The 23,591-nt window shown below is 45.1% G+C and overlaps 1 pseudogene; it reads right to left on the bottom strand.

The window, feature by feature from the left end:
• Nucleotides 1–1,365: 1,365 nt before the first annotated feature.
• Nucleotides 1,366–19,814, bottom strand: LOC115077485 (annotated as a pseudogene).
• Nucleotides 19,815–23,591: the final 3,777 nt, after the last annotated feature.

The following is a 23,591-nucleotide window of genomic DNA, read 5'->3' as shown; positions in this document are numbered from 1 at the left end:
TTGAATCTGGGCACATGATGTTTCCGGGAAGGTGTTTGCACAATTTTTTTATCACTGCCATACAGTCAAAATACTCCTCCCCTCGGGTATCCCCCGGAAGCGTACGGTTTTTTTTTTTCTACGACTCCGATTCTCTTAAGTCTTCTAGTTTGGCTTGTAAGTCAGTGTACTCAGAGGAAATTTGTGTATATTGCGCTTGCAGAGTGTCCATGCGGACCGATTTGAGCATATAATCGCATGTTGCAATCTCCGCACCTTCCAATCTCCGCCATTTCTTACCTCATATCTGACATCAGCGACATTAGTTCTTTTTTATTGGTTTTCATATCTTTCCTGATTTCTCCAAACCAGTGTCTGAATTCCTCTCTCGAAGGCATTTCTGTGCTGACTGCTTCTTCATCGCTGGAGTAGGAAACGTTCTCCTCTTCAGGCGGGCTTGTGCACACGGTTTCTCCACCCTCACTAGTCCCCCCTCGGACACCGTCACATTTTAGTGTACGAAAACTGCCTAAAATCCATTCCTTTTTTTCTTCTGGGCCATCGTAATGATATATCTGTTGGATGCCAAAGCTTTTTAGGAAGCACGGTTTGTTCTCACAGGCAAATTCTAGATAAGCGGCTCAGGGGAGTCAGGGGCTCGAACTCGTGCGACCATCTTGTCCTGTGGTGCTAGCCCCCCCCCCCCCAAAGCAGAGTTTTAATCGCAGAAGCACCCCATGCCATCACATAAACTGTGTAACTTCTATTTGTTAGTAATCATTTATGTGCTGGTGCAGTTGACTGTTCTTTGGGTACCCCGGTGTGCTGTCACACATGTATTGATGATAAGCGAAAACCTGGCTGAATGTAGTTTGCTTTGTTTTAAAAAGATGACTTAGAAAATTGTTTTATTTCCTTTTCCTATACTTGAGTTACACCAAGCCTTTGTAGTGTTTTTCCTGCATAGAAAATTGCGTTTTACTTCTGTATTATAAAGAGTTGCCGCTGGCTGAGATACTCAGTATCCCCTTTCTTTTGAATGGCGATTGCAGGTGGTACTCCCGTCCCTGTCAGTGTGTCACCCTCACTCTCAGGAAGTAAGTCCGGACGCCTGGCGTTGGCTCGCCCGCAGGCAAGATGCTGACAAACGACATGCCACTGCAAAAAATGAAAAAAGAGCTCCCATAGCTATTCCCTACTTGGAATTTGTCCAGCGGCAAGGCGAGTCCACTGAAAACCAATCACCTGGCTCCAGTGTTTGAAATATGTGAAAAAGGCGTTATGGATGGGTTTGTCACAGGCTGCCCGAGCCTAATCCATACCGAGGACAATTCAGTTATGGACAGGACTGGAACACCGTGGTGTCTTGGCAGTGAACATCGCTTTTCATGCTGGTGAAAATGCCACACAGTTTCTCCTTCCCCCCCCCTCCCCCGTTTGCTCCGCCAGGTATTCCTCCTTAAAGTTCATATTTTTTCTTTTTGCTTCTTCCCACTGCAACCAGTGGGTAAGTTGACTTCTTTTCAGGTATCTGAGCAGATCCTTGACTCGCCAGTCACCCTGGAATCAAAAGCATTTGATTTTTTTTTTATAAACAACTTGACCTAAGGAGAGCAATATGGACAGTTTTTCTGTGAAGCTGTAGTTGACTGCAAGTGAATTTAAGGCAACATGTTAAGAAAGATGATATCTTTGAGTTTGTTTGTTCAGAAGGAAAAGGTAAAGTTAGAAAGTTGTTTTTTTGGTTTCAGGGCTTTGTCTGAGAGGTACTTCCTCATTCACCCTTTGACTTCTTTGCTTAGCTCTATCAATAGTTACTGCAGCTATGCAGACTTCTTAAAGTGGCCCAGCAGGGAACTTAGAGAAGACCTAAGATGGTGCCTATATTTCTAGTACACAACATCCCTAGCATGCAGAAGTAAAAAATGCACTAGATCTAGGTCTCCAGTAACATTTCTGAAAACCTGTACAGTTCCGAAAACCACTGGTTACAGCAAGGCGCGTGGAGGAGTAGCCCATTGGTTAGAGCAGCAGGATTCAAATCCACTGCTGCTCCTTGTGACCTTGGGCAAGTGGCTTCACTCTCCCTTGCTTCAGATGCAAACTTGGGGCCTCATTTACTAAGCATTTGTTCCATAGACATGGGTCTTACTAAATCAGGCCCTCAGATTGTAAGCCCATTGGGACAGGGAAATACCTACAGTACCAGAATGTAATCTGCCTTGAAGTGACTGAAAAGCAGAACGTAAATAAATAAAAACGAATATTTAAAAAAAACAATAAAACAAATCTGCAGCTTGTGCCATTTCCTTCCTTTGAAGCTCTTGAACACTCATGTTTGCATGGAGCGGCAGTTACAATCCTAACAGAAGGCGTGGGGTAACCTGCCCAGCCTGGGTAAAGCCCGCTTGTACCTTCAGATCTGAAACTGATTAATCAAGTTTGGGATTATGCAAAAGAAAAGGATTTTACCTCATAAGGCTTTGGAGAATGCTTGGCGTCCATGGGTGCAAAGTAAATAGTTGGGAATCTGTTTGAAAAGAAAAAAACAAAGCCACCCTGATTGGCACTGCTAGAAGGAGGTCAAATGTCCCATCTGAGCATCCTTACCCCGGGCCTAGATTTAACCGTAGGCAGCGCGCAGGAATCTCCGGGCAGCCACTGCTGTGCGAGCCACTTGTTTTACATCATCAGCTGTGGCACTGTGCCATCTTGGGGGGGGGGGGGAGAAATCCACCACTGCTTACCCCGTGACATCGTAGGGAGGGGGAACGTCATTGGCCGTGGCGTCCATTTTTGCAATCACAACATTGGGATCGTGCACAAGCTGGAAAACAAATGGTTGTGTGAAAGGAAAAATAAAGCCATGCTATTTACTAATCAACTCAAGCGAGTCGCATGACTTTTACAGAAAGAAACTAAAGGGTGCAGTCAGATTAGTTCCCTCATGTTTTGTTTTAGTAGAGAAAGGGAGTTATCTATGTACTTGCCATAATAGCTGCAATTCTAAAATGAGCTTAGTTTCTCTTCTTTGTGAGCCATTGTTCATCAAGCACACTTCTTTGATCAAACAACAGCCACAGGAGCAGGAGAGAAGCAGCCTAGCTCTTATTGGGTTTGTGGGGGGCCTATCCTTCAGGACTATTGCATTTTCTTTTTGGCAACTGCATTTTGCAACAGAAGCCCAACTGAAGTTTGGGTTCCCCCATGGCCACCTGCTGATCTAAATTTAGGGCCAGATGACTTTTATATTTGCCACTGAATCAGCCAGGAAAATAGGTTGGTGGATTCTCCCTACATAGAAGTGCTTATTTATTAATTTCACAAATTTATAAACCATCTTCCCAGCTTTCAAAAACTCGCTGGAGGTGGTGTACAGGGTAAAATCCGGCTACATTAAAACATTGCAACCAAACAAGTTTTTGCTAAAATAATTCTACGGTTGGCACTATCCAGATAACTGATGTCTTGGAAAGCGCGATATGAGAATCGTGTGATAAAATCCTCCTTGACATAAGCATCTGTAGCTATTGTAGAGGAGTGAGCAACAGGCAAACAGGCCCCCCTCAAAAGAATTTGGTTTTGTTGGCTAGGATTGTGCCTGCCCTCACAAGGTGTTCTGTGCTTCCCTTTCAGTCTCTTCCGTTTCGGGCCAGTATATGCGAGCACAGGAGAGATACTCACTATTTCAGCCAGCTCTTGATATTTTGGCTCCAGGCTTTTACATTGGCCACACCAGGGAGCAAAGAAGTTAATTAGAACATCCTTGGCTTTGTTATTCACAATTTCATCAAAGTTGTCTGCTACAACCACCTGAGGATATTGCAGGAAGAAGAGACATGTCAGCCTCAGACACGCATAAAACATTAATAACTTGAGAACCCATCAAGGAAAGCAATTCAAAAGTAAGCAGGCCTCTTAAACTAAACGCATAATAGAAGAATCTTGCTTTTCCTTGTTCTGCTCTTCCCTGCTATATTAGCATATTGACCAAGAGTTGCTGAGAACAGTTAGCCGAGGGTGACTCAAAACAGTTAAAGTTCCCATAAAAAGAATAAACAATCCTTGGGCATCTAAAAAGAAGAAATCAAGGTATAATTGAAGGATTAAAAGTGTATGCAATTTGTGCTGAGGCCAGATTTACTAAGTCGTTTTTATCCATGGACAGGGATTGGGGGAAAAGGCCTTAGTCAATCAGGCCCAACCATTTAAATACATGCAGTGAGATTTAGAAATAACGAATAGACTTCAACACTCCTCCAGTCTTGCTTAAGAGATACAAAACAATGGGTTTATTTATTGATCTCGTTCAGTTCAAGAGTCTCTGAACATATTTTTTTCTGTCTGTATCATCCCAACACTAAATCTAAGGAAAAAACACAGACCCACAGTGTAAAGCTTCTAAAGTCTGTGCAGAAAGCAGTATTTCTCTTGAATCCACTTTTAAAAAGTGCTTTTAAGTTTCTAGAGTTGGATTTCTAAGCATTTCCCTATTTAAATATTCGTAACCTGCACGCTCCAAAAGTTCAGGGCAGGGTATGACATCATCTCAGAGCAGCTCGGATTGAAACGACAAGACAAGCTGTGCCAAAACGCAACAGGATCTGCCTGATTTGTGCTGGTACAAGATGTTATTCATGACACTGCAGCTGCCTGAGACGAATTCAATCCATTTCCTAGCGTGGCCAGATGGACTCGAGACCAATGGGTTAGTTCCCCTGTCAGCAGATGGAGACAGTCAGCTTTCAGAGCTGACATTACCCTATATCCATCCCACAGTGACCTCAGCTCTTCAGTATTTCTCCATCTGCAGCAGATAGAGGACGAGCTTTCCCTATGGGGATCGCTATTCTTTTTGGAAGGAAAAAATTCAACTTTTAAATTGGAGAAAAGATTGAGTCCCACTCTCCTGCAGTGATATCTAAAGGTCCCTCCCCCAGATGAGAATTCTTGAAGTGATTTCCGAGATCCTCGGAGGTGTGCCTTGGTCCGGTAGCCAGTGCCCGGCGTGGATTTTGCTGCTTAAGCTCTCGTTCGGACCTGGCCGGAAGAGGAGTTGCTATATGCCCTCCTTCCATGGCCCCTTCTGGGCAGGGTCATTCGCAGAATTGAGCACCACAGGGGATTAGTCCTTCTAGTAGCTCCAGATCGGGGCTCCAGATCGGCCCAGGCATCCGTGGTATGCAGAGATTCCTAGTGGAGACCCCCCTGTGCCTCCCACCGCACAGGGACCTGCTACAGCAGGGACCAGTCCTTCATGAGAATCCAACTCTATTCTGTCTTAAGGTCTGGTCCTTGAGAGGGCTCGCCTGATGAAGTGACGATATTCTGCAGCAGTAACTGCCACCTTACTCCGCACACAGAAGTCTCTACGTCCCTAGCGTATGTGCGGTCTGGAGAGTATTTGAGGCCTGGTACGAGGAATGCGGTGTCTCTCCTCAGGAGGTCAAAATCCCACTAATTCTGGAATTTTTGCAGGATGGCTTGAATAAAGGTTTGACCTTTAACTCATTGAAGGTCCAGGTAGTGGCTCTCTCCTGTTTCAGGGGCGGGGTGCCCAGAATCCGCCTGTCAGCTCATCTGGATGTGGTCCATTTTCTGAAAGGATTGAAGCACCTCCAGCCACCTGTACAATGGCCGGTTCCCTTGTGGAATCTTAATCTAGAATTGGAATTTTTGGCAGGGCCTTCCTTTCAGCTGCTGTGCAGTCTTTCCTTGCATTTATTAACCTTGAAAACGGTGTTCCTAGTGGCTATGCTCGGCCCGTCACATCTGTGAACTACAGGCTTTGTTGTGTCGGGAACCATTCCTCTGGATGACTCCAGGAGCGTTACAGCTTCGTACCGTTCCATCCTTCTTGCCCAAGGTAGACTCGGACATTCATTTGAATCGGTCTAATTCATTACCATCCCTAGATAGGGACAAGGACGTGGAAGAATACCACCTCCTCCGTCATTTGAATGTCAGTAGGCTTATGGTGCGGTATCTGGAAGTTTCAGAACCATCCAAAAGATGGACCACCTGTTTGTCCTTCACGGTGGAAGGAAGCAGGGCGAACCAGCTTCACGAGCTACCATAGCTTGCTGGATTAAGGAGGTGGTCACAGGAGCCTGTGTGGAGGTAGGAAAGCCATTACCTTCTCAGATTAAAGCTCATTCCACTAGGGCTCAGGCGGTCTCATGGGCGGAAGCTAGACTGCTGTCCCCCATCGATATCTGTCGAGCGGTGACGTGGTCCTCCTTGCAAACCTCCAGGTTCTGTCGCCTGGACGTTCAGGCCCGAGAGGATTCAGCCTTTGCAAAAGCAGTGTTAACCGGCCTGCGGGCAGCCTCCCGCCCCAATCAGGAGTAACTTTTGTACATCCCATTGGTCCTGATTCCATCTGGCTACTCGCTAGGAAATGGAGAACTTACTTGCCTGATAATTTTGTTTTCCTTAGTGTAGACAAAGACAGATGGACTCAACATCCTGCCCATGGCTGTCCAAGAGCAGTGCCAAGGATTCACCCATGGAGTGAATATTGATTCCAAGAGATTACAGGTAAGCCATCATCCAGTCCCTAGATCAGGGCATCTATAATCTTGCTGGGATTCAGTGTTATGGTTATCCATTTTTAATCAAGTTTTTTCACTAGTATGTCCACAGTGGCTTTTGAAGAGAATACTGAAGGGCTGAGGTCACTGCAGGGTTGTATCTAGGGTGAAGTCAGCTTTAAAACCTGACTCTGTCTCCATCTGCTGGCAGGGGAGCACATACCCATTGGTCCTGAGTCCATCTGTCTACACTAAGGAAAACAAAATTTATCTCCATTGTGTGGCAAGGTCACATGTAACAGCGAGTCACCCCCCACCCAAGTGCATTAGGTGGCCTGTATGGCTGAAGAGTTGTGGCTGGGATGGGCCCAAAGAACTAAAACAAATGCTATCAATTTCTCTAAAAAAAGAAGAAGATAACCCAAGGCAAACTAAAGCCTACAATGATTTGTGGAAAGGGCGCACCTGCACAGGCTCGTCCTTCTTCTCTGGGATGGGTTGCGATTTGAAGAAGCGCTTCAGTTCCCATTGAAGTACCACTGGAGGAAACGCTCTAGGGCTTCCCCGTCCCTCCTGAAGCAGCAAAGAATAGAAAAGAAGACATAAACAAATAAGAAGAAGAAAGCGAGGCGCTAGACACGGACAAGGATTGTCATCTCCTTCAAGGCAGATATGGATCAGTCCCGCAAACGTAAGCTGGACGCCTAGCATGCTTTGTTCTGTGATGGAATTGGGATATCTTTATGAGGACTTGCAAAGAAAAATCCTCGGCCCAGCCCTGTCCCCCTCTGTCTTCGAGAGGAAAATGTTTGCAGGTCTTGAATCCTTTATTGCACCAACAAAAATATAATATGGTGTCCTATTGACACTACAGAAAGTAAGGTTTTCAGGATCTCCCCATTGAATATGCATGAGGCATACAATATTTACATGTATTGGAGACCCAGTATATTAAAGTTTGCCTTATGCATATTCATTGTGAGTATCCTGAAACCCAGACTGGCTGTGGTTTGGGAACAGTTTGTGCCATATGAGCTTTGGAGAACACATGGGGTCCTATCTTCAGATGGAACTGAAGGACGGACGCAGCCTTGCAGCCATCGGAGGAAGGGAACCATGGGGGTCTCATGTACTTTACATACAAGACCTTTTTTGTTGATTCAATAAAAGGTTTCGCAACCTAGAACTATTCCTGGGGGGGGGGGGGGGTTCAAGCTTTTCACCGGCTACTAGAACTTTGTCTTCAAGACAGCAAGACCCTAGGGCAGAGAAAACCTCGGTTCTCCGTCTTGAAAAAAGTCATATTTCATAATTGATAAAAACCAGTTGGCCTGCCCACTTGGTTATTCCTGCTCATGCTGCCAAGGATCTATGCCAGCTGTAGAAACTACAGCACGTGTAGGATCTCGCTCCTTATCCACATCGCTTCTCTACCATCCATGAGTAGACGAGACTACGGGTTCCCACATGCAGCCAGCCCCTCCTCCATGCCTCATCACCAAGCTTTACAGTCCTCTAAATCGGATCTACTAAGGGTCACTTGAAGGCTCACCCAAGCTGCGCTAGGCCCCAAAATTCTCTATAAAAGATTTTAATATTGAGACTTATGCGATCCTAATCAGAAGTTAAGATGGTTAAGCAGAATCTTTTTTTTTTTTTTACCTCTTTCCAAACATTTGTGAGCTACTGTGCTGAGTATCAAGAGCAGGAAAGCATACAAAACACTGCACCCTGGTGTGGTATGGCAGTTCTGGAAAGAAGCAGCAGTGGGAGATACAGGAACTGTTTAGCCGGGACCCTACACAGATTTAACTCGAGGGCTGCCCGAGTTGCACTCAGGCTGAACTGGGAAGCACAAACCGAAACTTGCTTTAGAGAAATGTCGTTTAGAATGGATAGGGAATGCCAGGGCCTGGAATAGTTTTTTGCTTCCTGATTTGATGGGAGTGTTTTCAATAGATGTATTTGAGAATAAGATGAATGTTTTCTTGGCTGCTAGGAACCCTGGTATGTATATGTACATAGATAAGCAGCAAAATTCACTTAGTGCCCAGAATGACGGGCACATATTTTTCACTCATACTAATCCAGCCGCCACCTTAAGTTGACTCCGCATGACGGATTTCTCCCAAGCTACTCACGTAAAGGTCTCCTGCATCACGTATTTATGCCCTTCCGTGGTCTTGATCGTCACCACTGGAATCTCCCCATCGCCTTTGGAGAGTCCGAATTCCTGCAGCTCAAACTCAAACTCTTGCCGGTTGGCGATGGCGTAGGCCAGCTTTTCACCAGCGTCCAGAAATTTCTTGGCAACCATCATCACTCTACAATAAAAATGGGAGGAAATGAATACAGCAGCCGGCAGTGAGCTCCATCGAGGAAGCTAGCGGAGCTCTGGCTCTCAGAGCCACAAGCCGCGCAAAGGCCTTTTTGCCTGTATTTAAGTGCTGTTTACCCCCTTAAGGAGCTGCTTTGAATGCTGCTTATTCATTTTTCATTTGCACACTTTTACCACATGCGAAGCCATAAAGAATTTGCGCTCATAAAAAGGGAAAATTTGTGCAAACCCAAGTTAATATTTTTACACACGAAGAAGACTTTATGAAATTTGGCGCACTTTAATGCAGGGGGCCTTAGGTATGCCAACTCCATTATCTTGCACGAAAAGCAGTGGCTTTAAATCTGGTTTATCAAATGCGCATCCAGAGAAGTTCAGCGTTGGTAGACTTGTGGGCAGGGAAAAGAGCTGACAAGTGCCAGATCGAGCTATTTGGTGACTTACAGGTCGATCCAGTAAAGTGTGCTCCGTCGGAGCGCACTGTCACCCTGCTCTGGACGCGTGTTTTCCCTTACCCCTTATTCAGTAAGGGGAGGAAAACACGCGGCCCACCCGCGGCACCTAATAGCGCCCTCAACATGCAAATGCATGTTGATGGCCCTATTAGGTATGCCCGAGCGATCCAGTAAGTAAAATGTGCAGCCAAGCCGCACATTTTACTCTAAGAAATTAGCGCCGACCCAAAAGTCGGCGCTAATTTCTTCCGGCGCCAGGGAAGTGCACAGAAAAGCAGTAAAAACTGCTTTTCTGTGCACCCTCCGACTTAATATCATAGCGATATTAAGTCGGAGGTCCCCAAAAGTAAAAAAAAATAAAAAAAAAATTTTGAATTCGGCCCGCAGCTGTCGGGCCGAAAACCGGACGCTCAATTTTGCCGGCGTCCGGTTTCTGAGCCCGTGGCTGTCAGCGGGCTCGAGAACCGACGCCGGCAAAATTGAGCGTCGGCTGTCAAACCCGCTGACAGCCGCCGCTCCAGGCCAAAAGGAGGCGCTAGGGACGCGCTAGTGTCCCTAGCGCCTCCTTTTCCTCGTTTGCACCGCGTCACCTCATTTAAATACTGGATCGCGCGCACCGGCGAAGGGCCGGTGCGCGCGCCGCGGGAGAGCAGGCGTTCGTCCGCTCCCACGGACTTTACTGGATCGACCTGTTAATTTGCTGCTGAGCACCTGGGGAGGATTGTTGCCTCTTTCCCTTACAGGGTCGCTTTGGGGCCACCCACTCTTCTCTTGTTGCCTCTGCACGATTACCCCCTCATGATTAAGAAAAGAAGTATTGTGGGTCAGAGGACCTGTTTCTCCAGTAGCTGGTCCCTCGGGAGTTCTTGTCGTAATCCACGTTGTAGAATGCCACCATCAGATCTCGGTCATTCAGCTGTTCTCTGTTCTCAATCGTCATGAGGGGGCAGAAGCCAAATCTGGAAGCAAAATAAAAGGTAAGGCCCACCCAAATGTGCAGTGGTTCTCCAGGGACTACCAAAAACTGTTAACAGACGCCTTCTTCCCTCCCCCGAGCACCTGTGGAGGGCTGACCCAGTCTTGCTTATAGAATCGCCATCTAAGAAGCTTGCAATCTTTCATTTCTTATTCAGACAAGATGGCAAATCCCGGACTGTCTTGAGCGGGATGTATAGGACAGAACAAACAATCACACATGGTCTTGTGCCTGTTGGCAGATGGAGGGGAAACAATGGATGAACAATCTGGCCCCCCCGAGTACCTCTTGCAGCTTCTGACACCCTACGTCCCTTCAAGAGAACTCCTCATAAAAAGCCCTTCTTACTGCCCCCTCTCTTGACCGCCATAAAACTGTCCTGCCCAAGGCAGAAAGCTTTTAGCTGCTGAGTTCCCACATTCGCCTTGAGTCGTGCTACCTCACCTTCCGTACTGAAAGCAAAACCCGGCAGCTCAACCCGACCCTCCTTCAGGCTGAGCTAACACCACTGAGCAGACTGCTTTGCAGGATTTCACCTGCTGGATATATGAATATTGGCTTCGGAATTAAGGTGACCACCAATCTAGGACGATGAGGACTGCACTAAGTGTTTATTTTTTCTTGTTCTTACTGTGTTTTTCCTTCAGATTTTTCGTTCAGTTTTTCTCTTCGTGTCTGGCGTCCTTTGAGATGTGCATCGCTTTGAGAGATTTCTTGCGATCGGTAAGGCGATTTTATAAATCTTCCTAAATAAATAAGTTAAAGGCCAGTGCCATGGCGGACAGGGCAAGTGTGCAAAGGGGATCATGGAGACCACCGCTGTCAAGTTCTTTGGGATTGTTTCTCTAATAAATATGCAAGCTCATCACGTTGCTGGCCATTGATTTACCTACTAGTTAGTTACCTGCTGGCTTGACATGCCAGGAGTGAACTGTTCACCTTTATTCCGCACCCTCCCTAGAACATCTTTCATCTAGCTTGGCTGATGACAGGAGGAGATGGACGTAGAGGTGTTGAGTACCACAGTGGACTTTATTTAATGGGGGGACAGAAATCTGTCCAAAAAAAAAAGGTTGCTAAAAACAGCATATTTTGTTCACTTCCTGTTAGCTGTAGGCTGAATTGCAAAATCAACCAATCAAAAAAAAAAAAAATCAGCTGCCTATCCAACAGCTCCTGTGTGGATCGGTAGCTTATCATTGCTCCTTGACGAGCAGGAAGAACAAGTAAACTCATTGTGTATGCTCTTAATATGAGTTTAACATTTGCTTTAAGAAAAAAAAGTATAGTGTACTTGTTAACTCAACACACAATTATTAAGAGAGCCTGAGATCATTTACAAAGACTAACCAGCGAGAGTGGCTTTCTGCTTTTGCATCAGGGACATCACAGTTGCTAACTGAAAGGGGATGTCCCTGGTTTGTAGGAATTTAGACCTGTTCAGTCGTTGTAGGAGAGGCGAGTGAAGGAAACGAGGCATGGTGAAGCCTGCTGGTGTGGAGGGCTCCACTGAAAGTGCCTTAGGCCTCACCGATCCCAAATACCTACTAGTATGTCTCTCCGAGCAAGTCAGTGCAACGTATTTTTCTTACATATTCTTCTGGATGTACTTCTTAATCCGGGTGACAGAGATCGTGCCCTTAAATCTCACGCTGCTGTCCTCGAATTTGCTTTTCAGGTGCAAGGGTCTGAAAAGAATTATCCCCCTAAAGACAGAGAGAAGTATGTGGAACATTCAGCATCTTCCATGATGATCAACCAGAATTAAATCAACAGATGTCGATGAGAAAAATGGTTTGAGAAGAAATGTCGATGAGACAAAGCTTGAGAAGAAAAAAACTCTTGTACCATCCTTTTTTTTTTTTTTTTACACAAGTAGAAAAAAGGTTCCCAGCACATAGCTCATGCTGGGAACCTTGTTTTATGTAATTTGCATTCTAGGAACATAGAAACATGACAGCAGATAAAGACAACATGGCTCATCTGGTCTGCCCACCCATCCAATTTATCTAGGCTTACAATTCCCAGCACTCCCTCAGAGATCCCCTGAGCTTATCCCATCCTTTCTTGAATTCAGATACTGTCCTGGTCTCCACCACCTCCATGGACCCTTGTTCTAAAGCCTCCTTTCTGTTGAAAAAGGCTCCCCTCCTGTGCATGGAAACCTTTGGGACATTTGAATTTCTCTATCATATCTCCCCATCTCGCCTTTCCTCTAAGGCAGCGGTTCTCAACCAGTGTGTTGCCAGGCACACGCAGTGTGTCACCACACTTCCCGGTCCCCGCTGGCCCAGCTGCTCCCCCTGCCCCATCGAAATAGGAACTCATCTTCCGCCCAGGCTTAAAATGCTAATAACCTGGACAGAACATGGCAGGAGAGCTGGAATCAACAAAGCCAGCATGGTCTCTTCTGCCCGCACCCTCCCCCCCTCCCCGCTGCGACTGGAAGAGGAAGTGGAGTGCAGTAGCCGCGCGCGCAGGAAGAGAAGAGACCATGCTAGTGTTCAGTATTGGCTCGCAGAAAAGAGGCGCGGAGCAAAAAAGGAGCAACGTCAGCCCCCCGCGGCCGATGGGACTCCTTTCTCGAGGCCGCAAGGGCTGGAAGTGGAGGAAGCTGCTGCTGTCACTAGTTCAGTGGGAAGAGAGAATGAGTGTGCAAGCATATGTTTTGAGATCCTGTATGTGTGAGTTTGAGATCCTGTGTATGTGAGAGTGAGTGTGAGAGTCAGCATGTATGTGAGTGGTTGAGAACCTGTTGTGTTTGAGATCCTGTGTGTATGAGTGAGTGTGAGAGTCAGCATGTATGTAAGTGAGTGGTTGAGAGCCTGTGTGTGATTGAGATAGCATGAATGTAAGTGTATGAGAACCTGTATGTGTGAGAGAAATCATTTGTATGTGATTGAGAGCCGGTGTAGGTGAGAGAATATGTGATTTAAAGCCTGTGTGTCTATATGTGAAAAGAGAGACAGCATGTGTGTAAATGTGTGATTAAGAGCCCGTATAAGTGAGAGAGAAAAGCATGTGAATATGTGCGTGATTGAAAGCCTATGTAAGTGAGAGAGCACGTGTATATGTGTGTGACTGAGAGCCAGTGTGAGGGAGAGCACTTGTGTGTGACTAAGAGAGAGGCGAAAGTTGCAAGCAAACCATCCCTCCTCCTGCTAATTCAAAACAATCTCAGGGCACCTGGATATCAAACGTTCCCAGGTATGCAGAGCAAAGCTTTTTTTTATCCTTATTATTTTTCATTATTGGGTCTTTGTGCCCGCTATTTTGAACTATTTTATTGGTTTCTAGAAATTTTTTATGAGTTTTTAATTATTGGATATTCCATTCATCAACTGTTTCAAATAATCTGTTCTTTTTATTATTACAGTTTTACTGCTGTTTATTTAATATTTCTTGATTTGTTTTATGACGACTGGTAAGGTTTCTCTTTTTCCTTTGTTGCACTGCATACAGAGACTCTGGCTTGTTGCGGTTTCCAATTCAGTTTTTTTGCATGCTTCTAGTTATGCGTTTTGGTCTCTTTATTCTTTGTTAGGTGAGAGTCAGCACATGTGATTCAGGTGAGGTTTTCTGCTGGCGTGTTTCTGTGTAGGGTTGTATAAGCAGCCTGACTTGGTCCGCTTTCCTAATAGGAGATGTATTGGTGTCTTAAGGCCTGGTGTAATATTTTCAGTTTTGCCTTGTTAAGGTGCTTACTGTTTGAGTGCTGGAAATTGGTGTTGTTTTGGTGTGGGATGTTTACTATTTTTGCAATTTATATTCAGACAGAGTACTTATCTTTATTGTGTCATTCTTAACAATAAAAATATACTGGGCCTTTATTTTTTATTTCTGCTGAGAATTGTAATGAGCAGTGTTGTCACACATGTGAGTGTGGTCGCCTGCCAGCTGTGTCACGATGGGAAAAAGGTTCTAAGGTATATGTTTAGATCTTTAAGTCTGTCCCCAGATGCTTTAGAATGAAGATCACTGATCATTTTAGTAGCCACCCTTTGGACCGACTCCAACAGGTTTAAGAGTGGAGTAGTAGCCTAATGGTTAGAGTAGCAGGCTACAAACCAGGCTTCGAATCCCACTGCCAGTCCTTGTGACCTTGGGCAAGTCACTTGACCCTCCATTGCCTCAGGGACAAACTTAGGGGGTTATTTTCTAAATGTTTATCGTGTGCGTTAGGGCCTTATCGCATGCGATAAATCCCTATCACACGCGAAAAGGGGCTTTTCGCGTGTGATAGGATGTTAATTAGGGGGCGGGAGGGGGAGGAGTCATCTGCGCTTCGCTGCCGGCAATAATATGAGGAACATTATCACCGGCAGTAGCACGGCGAATAGCAGCACCTTTCATGGTGCTGCTATTCGCATGAAAGGCTGCAGCCAGCAAAATCGCACAGCTGTGGTGTGAATGGCTGCGGCTGCCTTTTGCAGGCCCGCCTCTCTTTTTTCGCTGGATTCATCATTCTGCGCAGAATGATGAATCCAGCCCTTAGATTGTAAGCCCTCTGGGGATAGAGAAATATCCGCAGTACCTGAATGTAATCCACTTTGCAGTGCCAAAAAGCAGATTATTAAAAAATATAAATCCTTTTAAAGATACACCTCCCTTTTTCTGCTGACCCTTCTTCTCTCTATACAGCCGAGCATTTTTCTGGCTTTTGCCACCTCTTTGGCCACCTTAAGATCATCAGCTGCAATCACCCCCAGAGCCCGCTCTTCCTTTGTGCTTAGAGGAATTTCCCCTCCAATACTGCGCCTCTCCCTTGGGGTTTTACATCCTAAAAGCATGACTCCGCATTTTTTAGCTTTAAATCTTAGCTGCCAGTCTCTAGACCATTCCTCGAGCTTGTTAGATCCCTCCTCATGTTTTCCCCGCCTTCCTGGCTTCTACGCTATTGTAGATTTTGGTATCATCGGCAAAAAGACAACCTGCAGATGTTTTGCTGTGATGTAGAGTGGAGCGCACTAAACTCTGAAAGGCAAAGCCTCCTGGTTTAACTCAACCATTGCCATTCACTGAGTCACCTTGAGCAAGTCATTTAAATGCCTTGTGCTCCAACTGACACTCTTCGGACTATGGATAAAGGTTCTGATTCATCTTGATTAAAGCTCTGTACACAGGCTGAAAATTTTTAATGTTAAATAAAGAATGGTACAAATGTCTAACTGGATTTAATGAGGCCAACAAGCCAGGCGATCGTAGACAGGCAGAGCAGGCCCTCCAGACCCATTCCAGAAAAAAAAAATTAAAATGGCAAAGCATTTTCCAGAGCTGCATCAAGCAGCGATGTCTGCACTCACTCCTTCTCGATGCTGTATTTCTGGAGGAGTTCGGAAGCAGTGGTGTAGGCAAACCTATAGATTTCCAGGCTTCTCTTCCGCCTTCAGGAACTTGGTACGGCCAGGGCTCCTGCTGTCTGCAAAGAAACCTGGAAGCCAGTGACAGAGCTGCTAAAATTAAAGAAATGAAAGCAATGAGGCAAGAACCACCCCCCTCCATCAACTTTGGGCCGTACCATCCTGGCTTTTGCAGGGAACCATTCCCAGATTTATAAGGTTAGCAGGCCCAGCTTTTGGCAGAGGCAACATAGGCACGTATCTTAGTGCCAAATTTGGAAGGCTCCCACAAACAGACTCCTGCACCTCTTTGATTTTGGGGAGCAAAACCCTCCATGCCCAGTCCTCTGCCTATGGGGGCAAGATTCTCCTGTGCACGCGATTCAGTAATTTAATTTATTTAAATTAGGGCCGGCGGTAAAAAGATGCGCTAGGACACTAGCGCATCCCTAGCGCCTTCTTTTTGGACAGGAGCGGTGTCAGCGGGTTTGACAGCCGATAATCAATTTTGCCAGCGTCGGTTCTCGAGCCCGCTGACAGCCACGGTTCGGAAACCGGACGCCGGCAAAACAGAGCGTCCAGTTTTTCGAGCCGTGGGCCTATTTCAATGTTTTTTTTCTTTTTTTTTACTTTTTTTAACTTTTGGGACCTTTCATTTAATATCGCCATGATATTAAGTCGGAGAGTGCACAGAAAAGCAGTACCTTTGCGTAGGCGCTAATTTCTTAAAGTAAAATGTGTGGCTTGGCTGCACATTTTACTTACTGAATCGCGCGGGAATACCTAATAGGGCCATCAACATGCATTTTCATGTTGCGGGCGCTATTAGGTTTGGGGAGGTTGGACGCGCGTTTTTGACGCGCTAGCTTTACCCCTTATTCAGTAAGGGGTAATAGCGCGTTGAAAATGCACGTCCAATCGTGGGTTAACAGTGCGCTCCAATGGAGCGCACTGTTAACCCGCGCTCCATCGGAGCTCCATCGGAGCGCACTGTACTGTATCAGCCTGAAGGTGAGGTATCCAAAGTTAATGATGTACAGAAGCTTTAAAAGACCAGTCTACGACGTAGTGAAAGATATTGTTCTACAGCAAATCACAGCCTCTTATGACAAGGCACAGGTGAACGAGGTAGAGAGAAGAGCTTCTCTTGCCTTCCTGCAACATCTACCCCATTGATATTTGCCTTCTGCCAATCTACCATAGCTATTACTTTGCAACAAACAAGAGAATTCCCCTAGCCTACCCCCACCTCTACTCCATGTAACCGAATTGAAACATATTATACATACCTTGCTTTGTTTAACTATCAAGCAATCATACATGTTAAATTATAATATATAACAATTACACCTGGACCATTTGTTTAACTTTTTTATCTTTAAGCTGTAATAAATGTTCGATGTATTAGTCAAAAGGGAACGCCTGGCTCCCCGCACTACTCAGCTGTTCGTAAACCCTTGTGAGGTGACATTTAGTTTAACTTTTATCTTTTAGCTGCTATAAACGTTCTCTGTATTTGACATAAGGAAACGCCTGGTTTCCTGCTCCTCTCCAGTTGTCTGTAAACCGTTGTGATATGTAAAATCGAACATCAGTATATAAAAACAAAATAAAATAAAAAAGCGGAGAATAAAATAAAATTTAAGACCCTCCCACATATATGTTAAACTATTTTTTTTTTTCTGCCGTTTTTTGCCTTTATTCCACAGAGGATACTGGACACATCACCTTGTGTTCGCGTTTACCCTCACTTGTCTGGAAACCTTCACCTTTTTCGCCTTCCATTTGCAGAGGGGAACACAAGGAGGCCTGAATTTCACAGTCTTCTCAGACAGTGACACCTAAGCCCGTGTCCCATTCTCCCCACCCACTGGCTGTAGCCACTTACCCACAATCCCAGCGTCAGAGTCGTTGATGAACTTGTCCAGCTCCGCCTGGGTCCTTAATTCCTGGGAGTTTGAATTCATCTGCCTTTTCATATACCTGACAATCGCAGCTGTGAAGGGCAATAGACAGTGCTATACGGTTATTAACAAGTATTTATTAATGATACCACTTTTCCTCCCGATTGGGGATTTTTTGTTTCTTTGCAGGAAAAAAACCCCTGAAATTTTTTTAGTATGGAAAGATCTGGTGTCATGAAAAAAATACATCTTTACATGTAAAAACCAGAGATGACAGCCCAGGGATGGTTAATGTTCTGGTTCTGATCTTCTGTTGATGAGGTCCATTTAAACAAAACAGAAAGCAGCATGAATGATTTACAATGTTCTTTGTAAACACAGTATCTGAGAACAGCAGCGCAACTACCTCTGGGCTGGATAAAAATTCATGTTGCTTTACTTTCCATCATAGTAACACGGTAATGATGGCAGAAAAGGACCGGATGGCCCATCCAGCCTGCCCAGCAAGCTTTTTAGGGTAGTATCTGCCACTCTGTGCAGTACACACCCCTATGTTTCTCTCAGGAGTAGTAATTGCAGCTCCATGCAGTTACCCCCAAGCCTTATAAGTAATATACTATACTGGCTGAATAGCGATTATATAGAAGGACAAAGGTATATCATATGGCCCCAGAATGGTTAGTATTCTCACTAATCTGCAACTATTTCATATTGAACAATAGCAACCCGCTTTGTAATCTTAGCATCCTCAAATGCATTTTTGGGTAGCCTGACTTAGCTTTTACTTAAATGGGACCTGGTACATAGATGGCTAGGCTGAAAGAATAATCGAGTCCGGCTTCTTTCTAGCTGCCTAACTGTACCTGTCTGAAACGTGTAGCATGGAGCCCCTGATCTCACCTGCTGTGGGAGATCCTTCGTAGCTTCCATGCTCCACCCCGTGGTTGAAAGCTTTAGGGTGGGGTAGCTGGTGATGTCGTAATTGTCGCAGGTCTCGGTGTTAACACTACAGTCAACCTACAAACATGACAATATCGGGGGAAACAGTAAAATAGTCCCAGAGTATACACGGGACCAGCAAATCCTACTGCTTATTAGGCAGCCTTGCAATAGCATTGGCTTGCTATATTATACGGCAGTTAGCAGAACAATAATTATTGCCCTTTACTAGGATCCCTTTTAACAGAATTCCAACAAACAAAAGATTTAGACCATTAATTTGACATCACATTGCTGCATGTCAGGTATGGCTAAGCGGTCCTTTTCCGCTCCCATGAAGAAGGGACGCGAGGGGAGATATTCCGCTGACTTGGCTGTCATATTAGCCGGATAAGTTTACCTGGCTGCCTGTGGGACAGCCAGACAGCTGTCCTACATTTATCCAACTAATTAAGCAAGATAAAGTTAGATATCAGCACTTACCCAGCTAAGTAACAAACTGCCTTCCCTTATCCGGCTGTTTAATCGGACACATAGTAAGCTAGATGGCGGCAGGCTGGTGATAGCGCCACTATGGGCCAGTTGGGCCCCTTATTTTTTATCATTACACACTACTCACAAATCCGTGGTACCGAACGTTTCACGGATCGGCAACACACTCATCGTTTTTTTCCTCGGCGAGACATGTCCCTGCCCCGCGATCAGCCTTCTCACCTTAGCGAGAACCGCAGCATCCTGAAGCCTGATGGCTGCCTCTTCGTATTCGGGGGCCAGCCGCATGCAGCGTCCACATCTGAAACGCAAGAGGCGCAGTCTTAGGAGGACAGCAGCTTGGTTCTGTGGCTACTTGAATAGTGGGGGGAGGGGGCTATTTTATTTAAGGGGCACTAACTACATCCGGCTTAACTTTTCTCCTTTGGCTATAACTCCTGCCCTAATTGCTGTTGATGATTGAGGAGGGTTATGATGGAACGGATCCTTCCCTCATTCATTAGTGAGGTCCCACTTAACTAGGAGGTCACGGGCAGGCAGCCACTGTCGAAGTGACTATGACCTAGCTTCTATCTCACCGGGAAGCAAGATTGTCATTTTTTCCCCATCCCCTATAGTTCCCGCCTCTTTCAAGCGCCCGATCCAAAAGCGTCTTCTCCTGTTGCTGGCCCCGCCCCCTGTCTAAACCCTCCCTCACCGGGGAGCGAAAAACTCCACCAGGGCCAAGCCACTGTGCTCCAGCCGGGCTTGGAAGTCGCCGTCGCGCAGGTTCAGCACCTCCCCGGGCAGCGCCCGGCTCCGCAGCGCCCAAAGCAACATCTGGAGCAGCCCCAGCAACTGCCTGCCGGCGGCAGGCAGGCCCCCCTGCCCCGATCGCTCCTCGCCATCTCCCCTCCACCGCCAGCCTCTCTACCAGCCGACAGCAGCGTGGCGACTGCTGGTCCTCTAATAGCAGAGAAAGGTTTGGCCACCCTCCCACTGGGATTGGCTGGTCACGGGACTGGAGGGGAGGGGAGATCTAGTATGCTCCTAATCGGGCTGGGGTCCCTCTGGGGAAAATGCAACTTTTAAACAAAAGCTGCGGGCTAGGAGTGCAATAAAGAGAAATCCCTGGATGTCAGATCCCACGCCCCCCTCCCCCACGAGGGGCGTGACGGTCCTGCTCAATGCTGCATTGTCGCCGCTTGACCCATGTCTCCAGAGTTGTAAAGATCGTTTCTAATCAAAATGTGGTTGCTTTTTGTTGTTGTTGTTTCTTAGCTATTGGAATGCTTATTTCAGCCCCTTTTTTTGGTTTTAAAGATTCTCTCTGTGACCTTCCAATAATGTTACTTGCACAAAGGCACTGCTCTCAATCTTGGAGTTTATGTTGCTTTTGTAAAGGATGCAGCCAGTAAAGAAAGTAATAACAATAAAATGTTTTTGTTTTTTTTTTTAAAGCTCTTGCTCTTGTTGCATTTGTTTGCACCCAATAGCTGAAGTCTTTCACCCAAACTCAGAAATTGCATTGGATGAAGCTCTGTGAAAGGCTTGGAGCTAATATTTAACAAGTAAACCAAGGGTCACAACAGCCAAGAGTATTCCCAGTAATGAAATGGTCCTCGGGGGGAGGGCTTATCACCAGTTTTAGGCTAATTTGAGAGGTTTTCCTTTTTACTGGTAGCTTGTTTGGCTACATCTCAATGAGCACATTCAGCAATTGCCCAGTGAACTGCAATATATGGTACACAGATACTATGGGAACCAAGCCTCACACTTTTAAAATTGTTCACAGAAGCACACACACACACAGATCATTGTTCTGTCTGTCTCTCCCCCCTCCAAACTGGGTAGTTGACAGCCCTCATGGAGTTATAATGACCTCTTTTCTTTAAACAATTAATAAAAATGATATCCTGTAGATTGTTTTAGCAACTGACAAGGCCAAAGCAGAAAAACTACAGCACATACTTACACCGGATGCGTTCTTCGCTGATGATGATTCAGAGGAACTGAAGCAAATCACTGTAAAAATGGAAGAAGTAACAGAGCAAACTGACAAAACGAAAGAGTAAAGATCACTAGGACCAGATGGTTTTCACCCCAGAGGTCTGAAAAAACTCAGATATGAAATTGTAGACTTGCATCTAGTAACCTATCTTTTAAAACACCACAATACCTGGAGGGTGCCCAATGTGTAATGCCAATTTTTTAAAACGGTGATCCAAAAAACTATAGAAACTGATGTCGGTACTGGGCAAAATGACAGTAGCCATTCTTAAAAACAAAATTATTGGCCTTATGGATAGACGTGCTCTATTGGAGAGGAACCAATATGGATTTAGCAAATGGAAGTCTTGTTTTACCAATCTATTGGATGTTTTTAAGGTGTTAATAAATGTGTATAGTGGTGAGCCAGTCGATATAGTGTATTTAGAGTTTCCAAAGACATTTTTCAAAGACCCACATGAGAGATTCCTGAGGAAATTAAAAAGTCATGGGTAGCTGATGATATACTATTGTGGCTTGGTAACCACTTAAAAGACAGAAAATAGAGAATAGGACTAAATAGTTATTCCCAGGGATCTGTACTGGGACCAGTGCTATTCAACATAACTGATCTGGAAAAGGGAATGAGTGAGGCAATCAAATTTGCTTTCTTGTTGGCTCCATAATTAATTTTAGGTTAAAAAAAGACAGACATCCCTTTTAATGGAACTGATTTCTTAGGAGTTGGGGTGGTGTTGAGAGGTGAAATATTTGCTCTGGAGATCAAGAGTTTATGACATTTACCTAATTGTGCTGTTGCTAAACGACATGAATCACCGTTTCTTTCAGCTAAGTTTACCCCAGCAGTCTGTTCATTAAATTCACCCTGTTTGGATCAAGTCGTGTGGTTTGTCCAGTTAGTTCACCTGAATTTCTTGTCTAGCTGATGGAGTTGCACTCCCTTCTTCAGGTCCAAGCATAGAATGAGCGAAAGGTGGCATTTGCCAGAAAATACAAGTGAATCATAGATTACGTTACGGAGGTGGTTGGGAGCAGTAAGATGACAGAGATGCACATGATTATGTCTAGCAATGAGTTAAAAACCCAAGTCTCTGTTAGGTGTGTTCCGAAGTGTCCGGTCCTTAACTTCAAAAGTCTTAGGTTCCTTTTAGTTTCTTAATCATAAGGTCATTCCTTTGTGCAGTGGGCTGGTCTTTAAAAAAAAATCCCCCCCCCCTTCCTGGAGGTGTCATCTTGCTCTTCTCTGTGATGTGTGATTTTGTGTGGCTGTAAGTTTATTTTTGTGTTTAACTTCTGGCCTGTTTTGCCAGTGTAGCATCTTTCTTCACATTTTCTGCACTGAATTTAGACTTCATTAGAGGAGAAACATGGATAGTATCCCTTCCTGTCAAATGTCTTTCTCATGTGTGGACTGAGTTCTGTCACATGCAGTGGCAGGTGTGCAGTGTGGTAGTGTCATATTTTTTTATGCTTTTGAGATTTAGGTGGTGCTTCAGACTTTGGCTGCTTGATTTCTAATCATCTTAGAAAAAATGGATCACTAAACCTTTTGTGTTTATTGATGTAATATGGGAGAGGAGAGTCATGGTGGACAATACTTTGAAATCTTGGCTCAGTGCAGTGGTAGTCAAAGAAGCAAATATAATGTTAGTGGTTTTTCTGAAAAGAAAAGGAGAATAAAGTGGAAAATATCATGTTGACCCTGTATGGTACAACTAAACCTTGAGTACTGTCTGCATTTCTACCCCTGAACTAGAAGAGGGCAACAAAGATGATAAAGGGGATGCAATCGCTCCCCTATGAGGAGAGGGTAAACAGATTAGGAGAAGATATGATAGAGGTTATAAAATCATGCGTGGAGTAGAACAAGTACATAGAAAATTTGTTTGCCCTTTCCAATAGTATTAGGACTAGGGGGACATGCCTGAAACTTGCAGGTAGCAGATTTATTGTTTTAAATTATTGTAAATCGCCTTGGGGGGTTTTTGCAGAAAATAGTGGAGATTTTTTTTTCCAATCAATGCACAATCAACATAGGGAATATATTGGCAGAGGATGTGGTGAAGGCATCTAGCACAGCACGGTTTAAAAGGGGTTTGGAAAAGCTCCTGGAGGAAAAGTCAATAAACCATTAGCCAGGTATAGTAACATAGTAAATGAGGCAGATAAGAGCCAGTGGGCCATCCAGTCTGCCCAGCAAGTTGTTCAGGATTGTAACTGCTGCTCCATGCAGGTTACCATCCCCCCCTCCTCACCCGACTCGGAAAAGTCACTGCTTATCCCTGAGAGTCATCAACAAGGAACGGATGTACCATTTGGGATCTTTCAGACTGGCCACTGTCTGAGACAGGACACTGGATACTTGTTTGTTTTTGTTATGAAATTTATATTCTGCCTTTCGTGAAACTTCAAAGCGGATTACATTCAGGTAGTACAGGTATTCTGTCAGGGTTGTCGTTTTTTTTTCTTGATCCCCCATAAAGTAATTCTGAGTTATTCCAAAAAAAAAGGTCTCACCCCACACCCTGTTTGCTGACTGTTATATTCACGTGAACTAACAGGGCAATTGTGGGGGGGCATCAGTGTGCCTAGCTATCCCTACAGCATGACAGTGGTTCTACGACAAGCTAGGACTAGGAGATTTATC

Source organism: Rhinatrema bivittatum, chromosome 16, assembly GCF_901001135.1.
Source record: "Rhinatrema bivittatum chromosome 16, aRhiBiv1.1, whole genome shotgun sequence".
NCBI classification, from domain to species: Eukaryota; Metazoa; Chordata; class Amphibia; order Gymnophiona; family Rhinatrematidae; genus Rhinatrema; species Rhinatrema bivittatum.
This window is presented reverse-complemented; position numbering and strand designations above follow the sequence as displayed.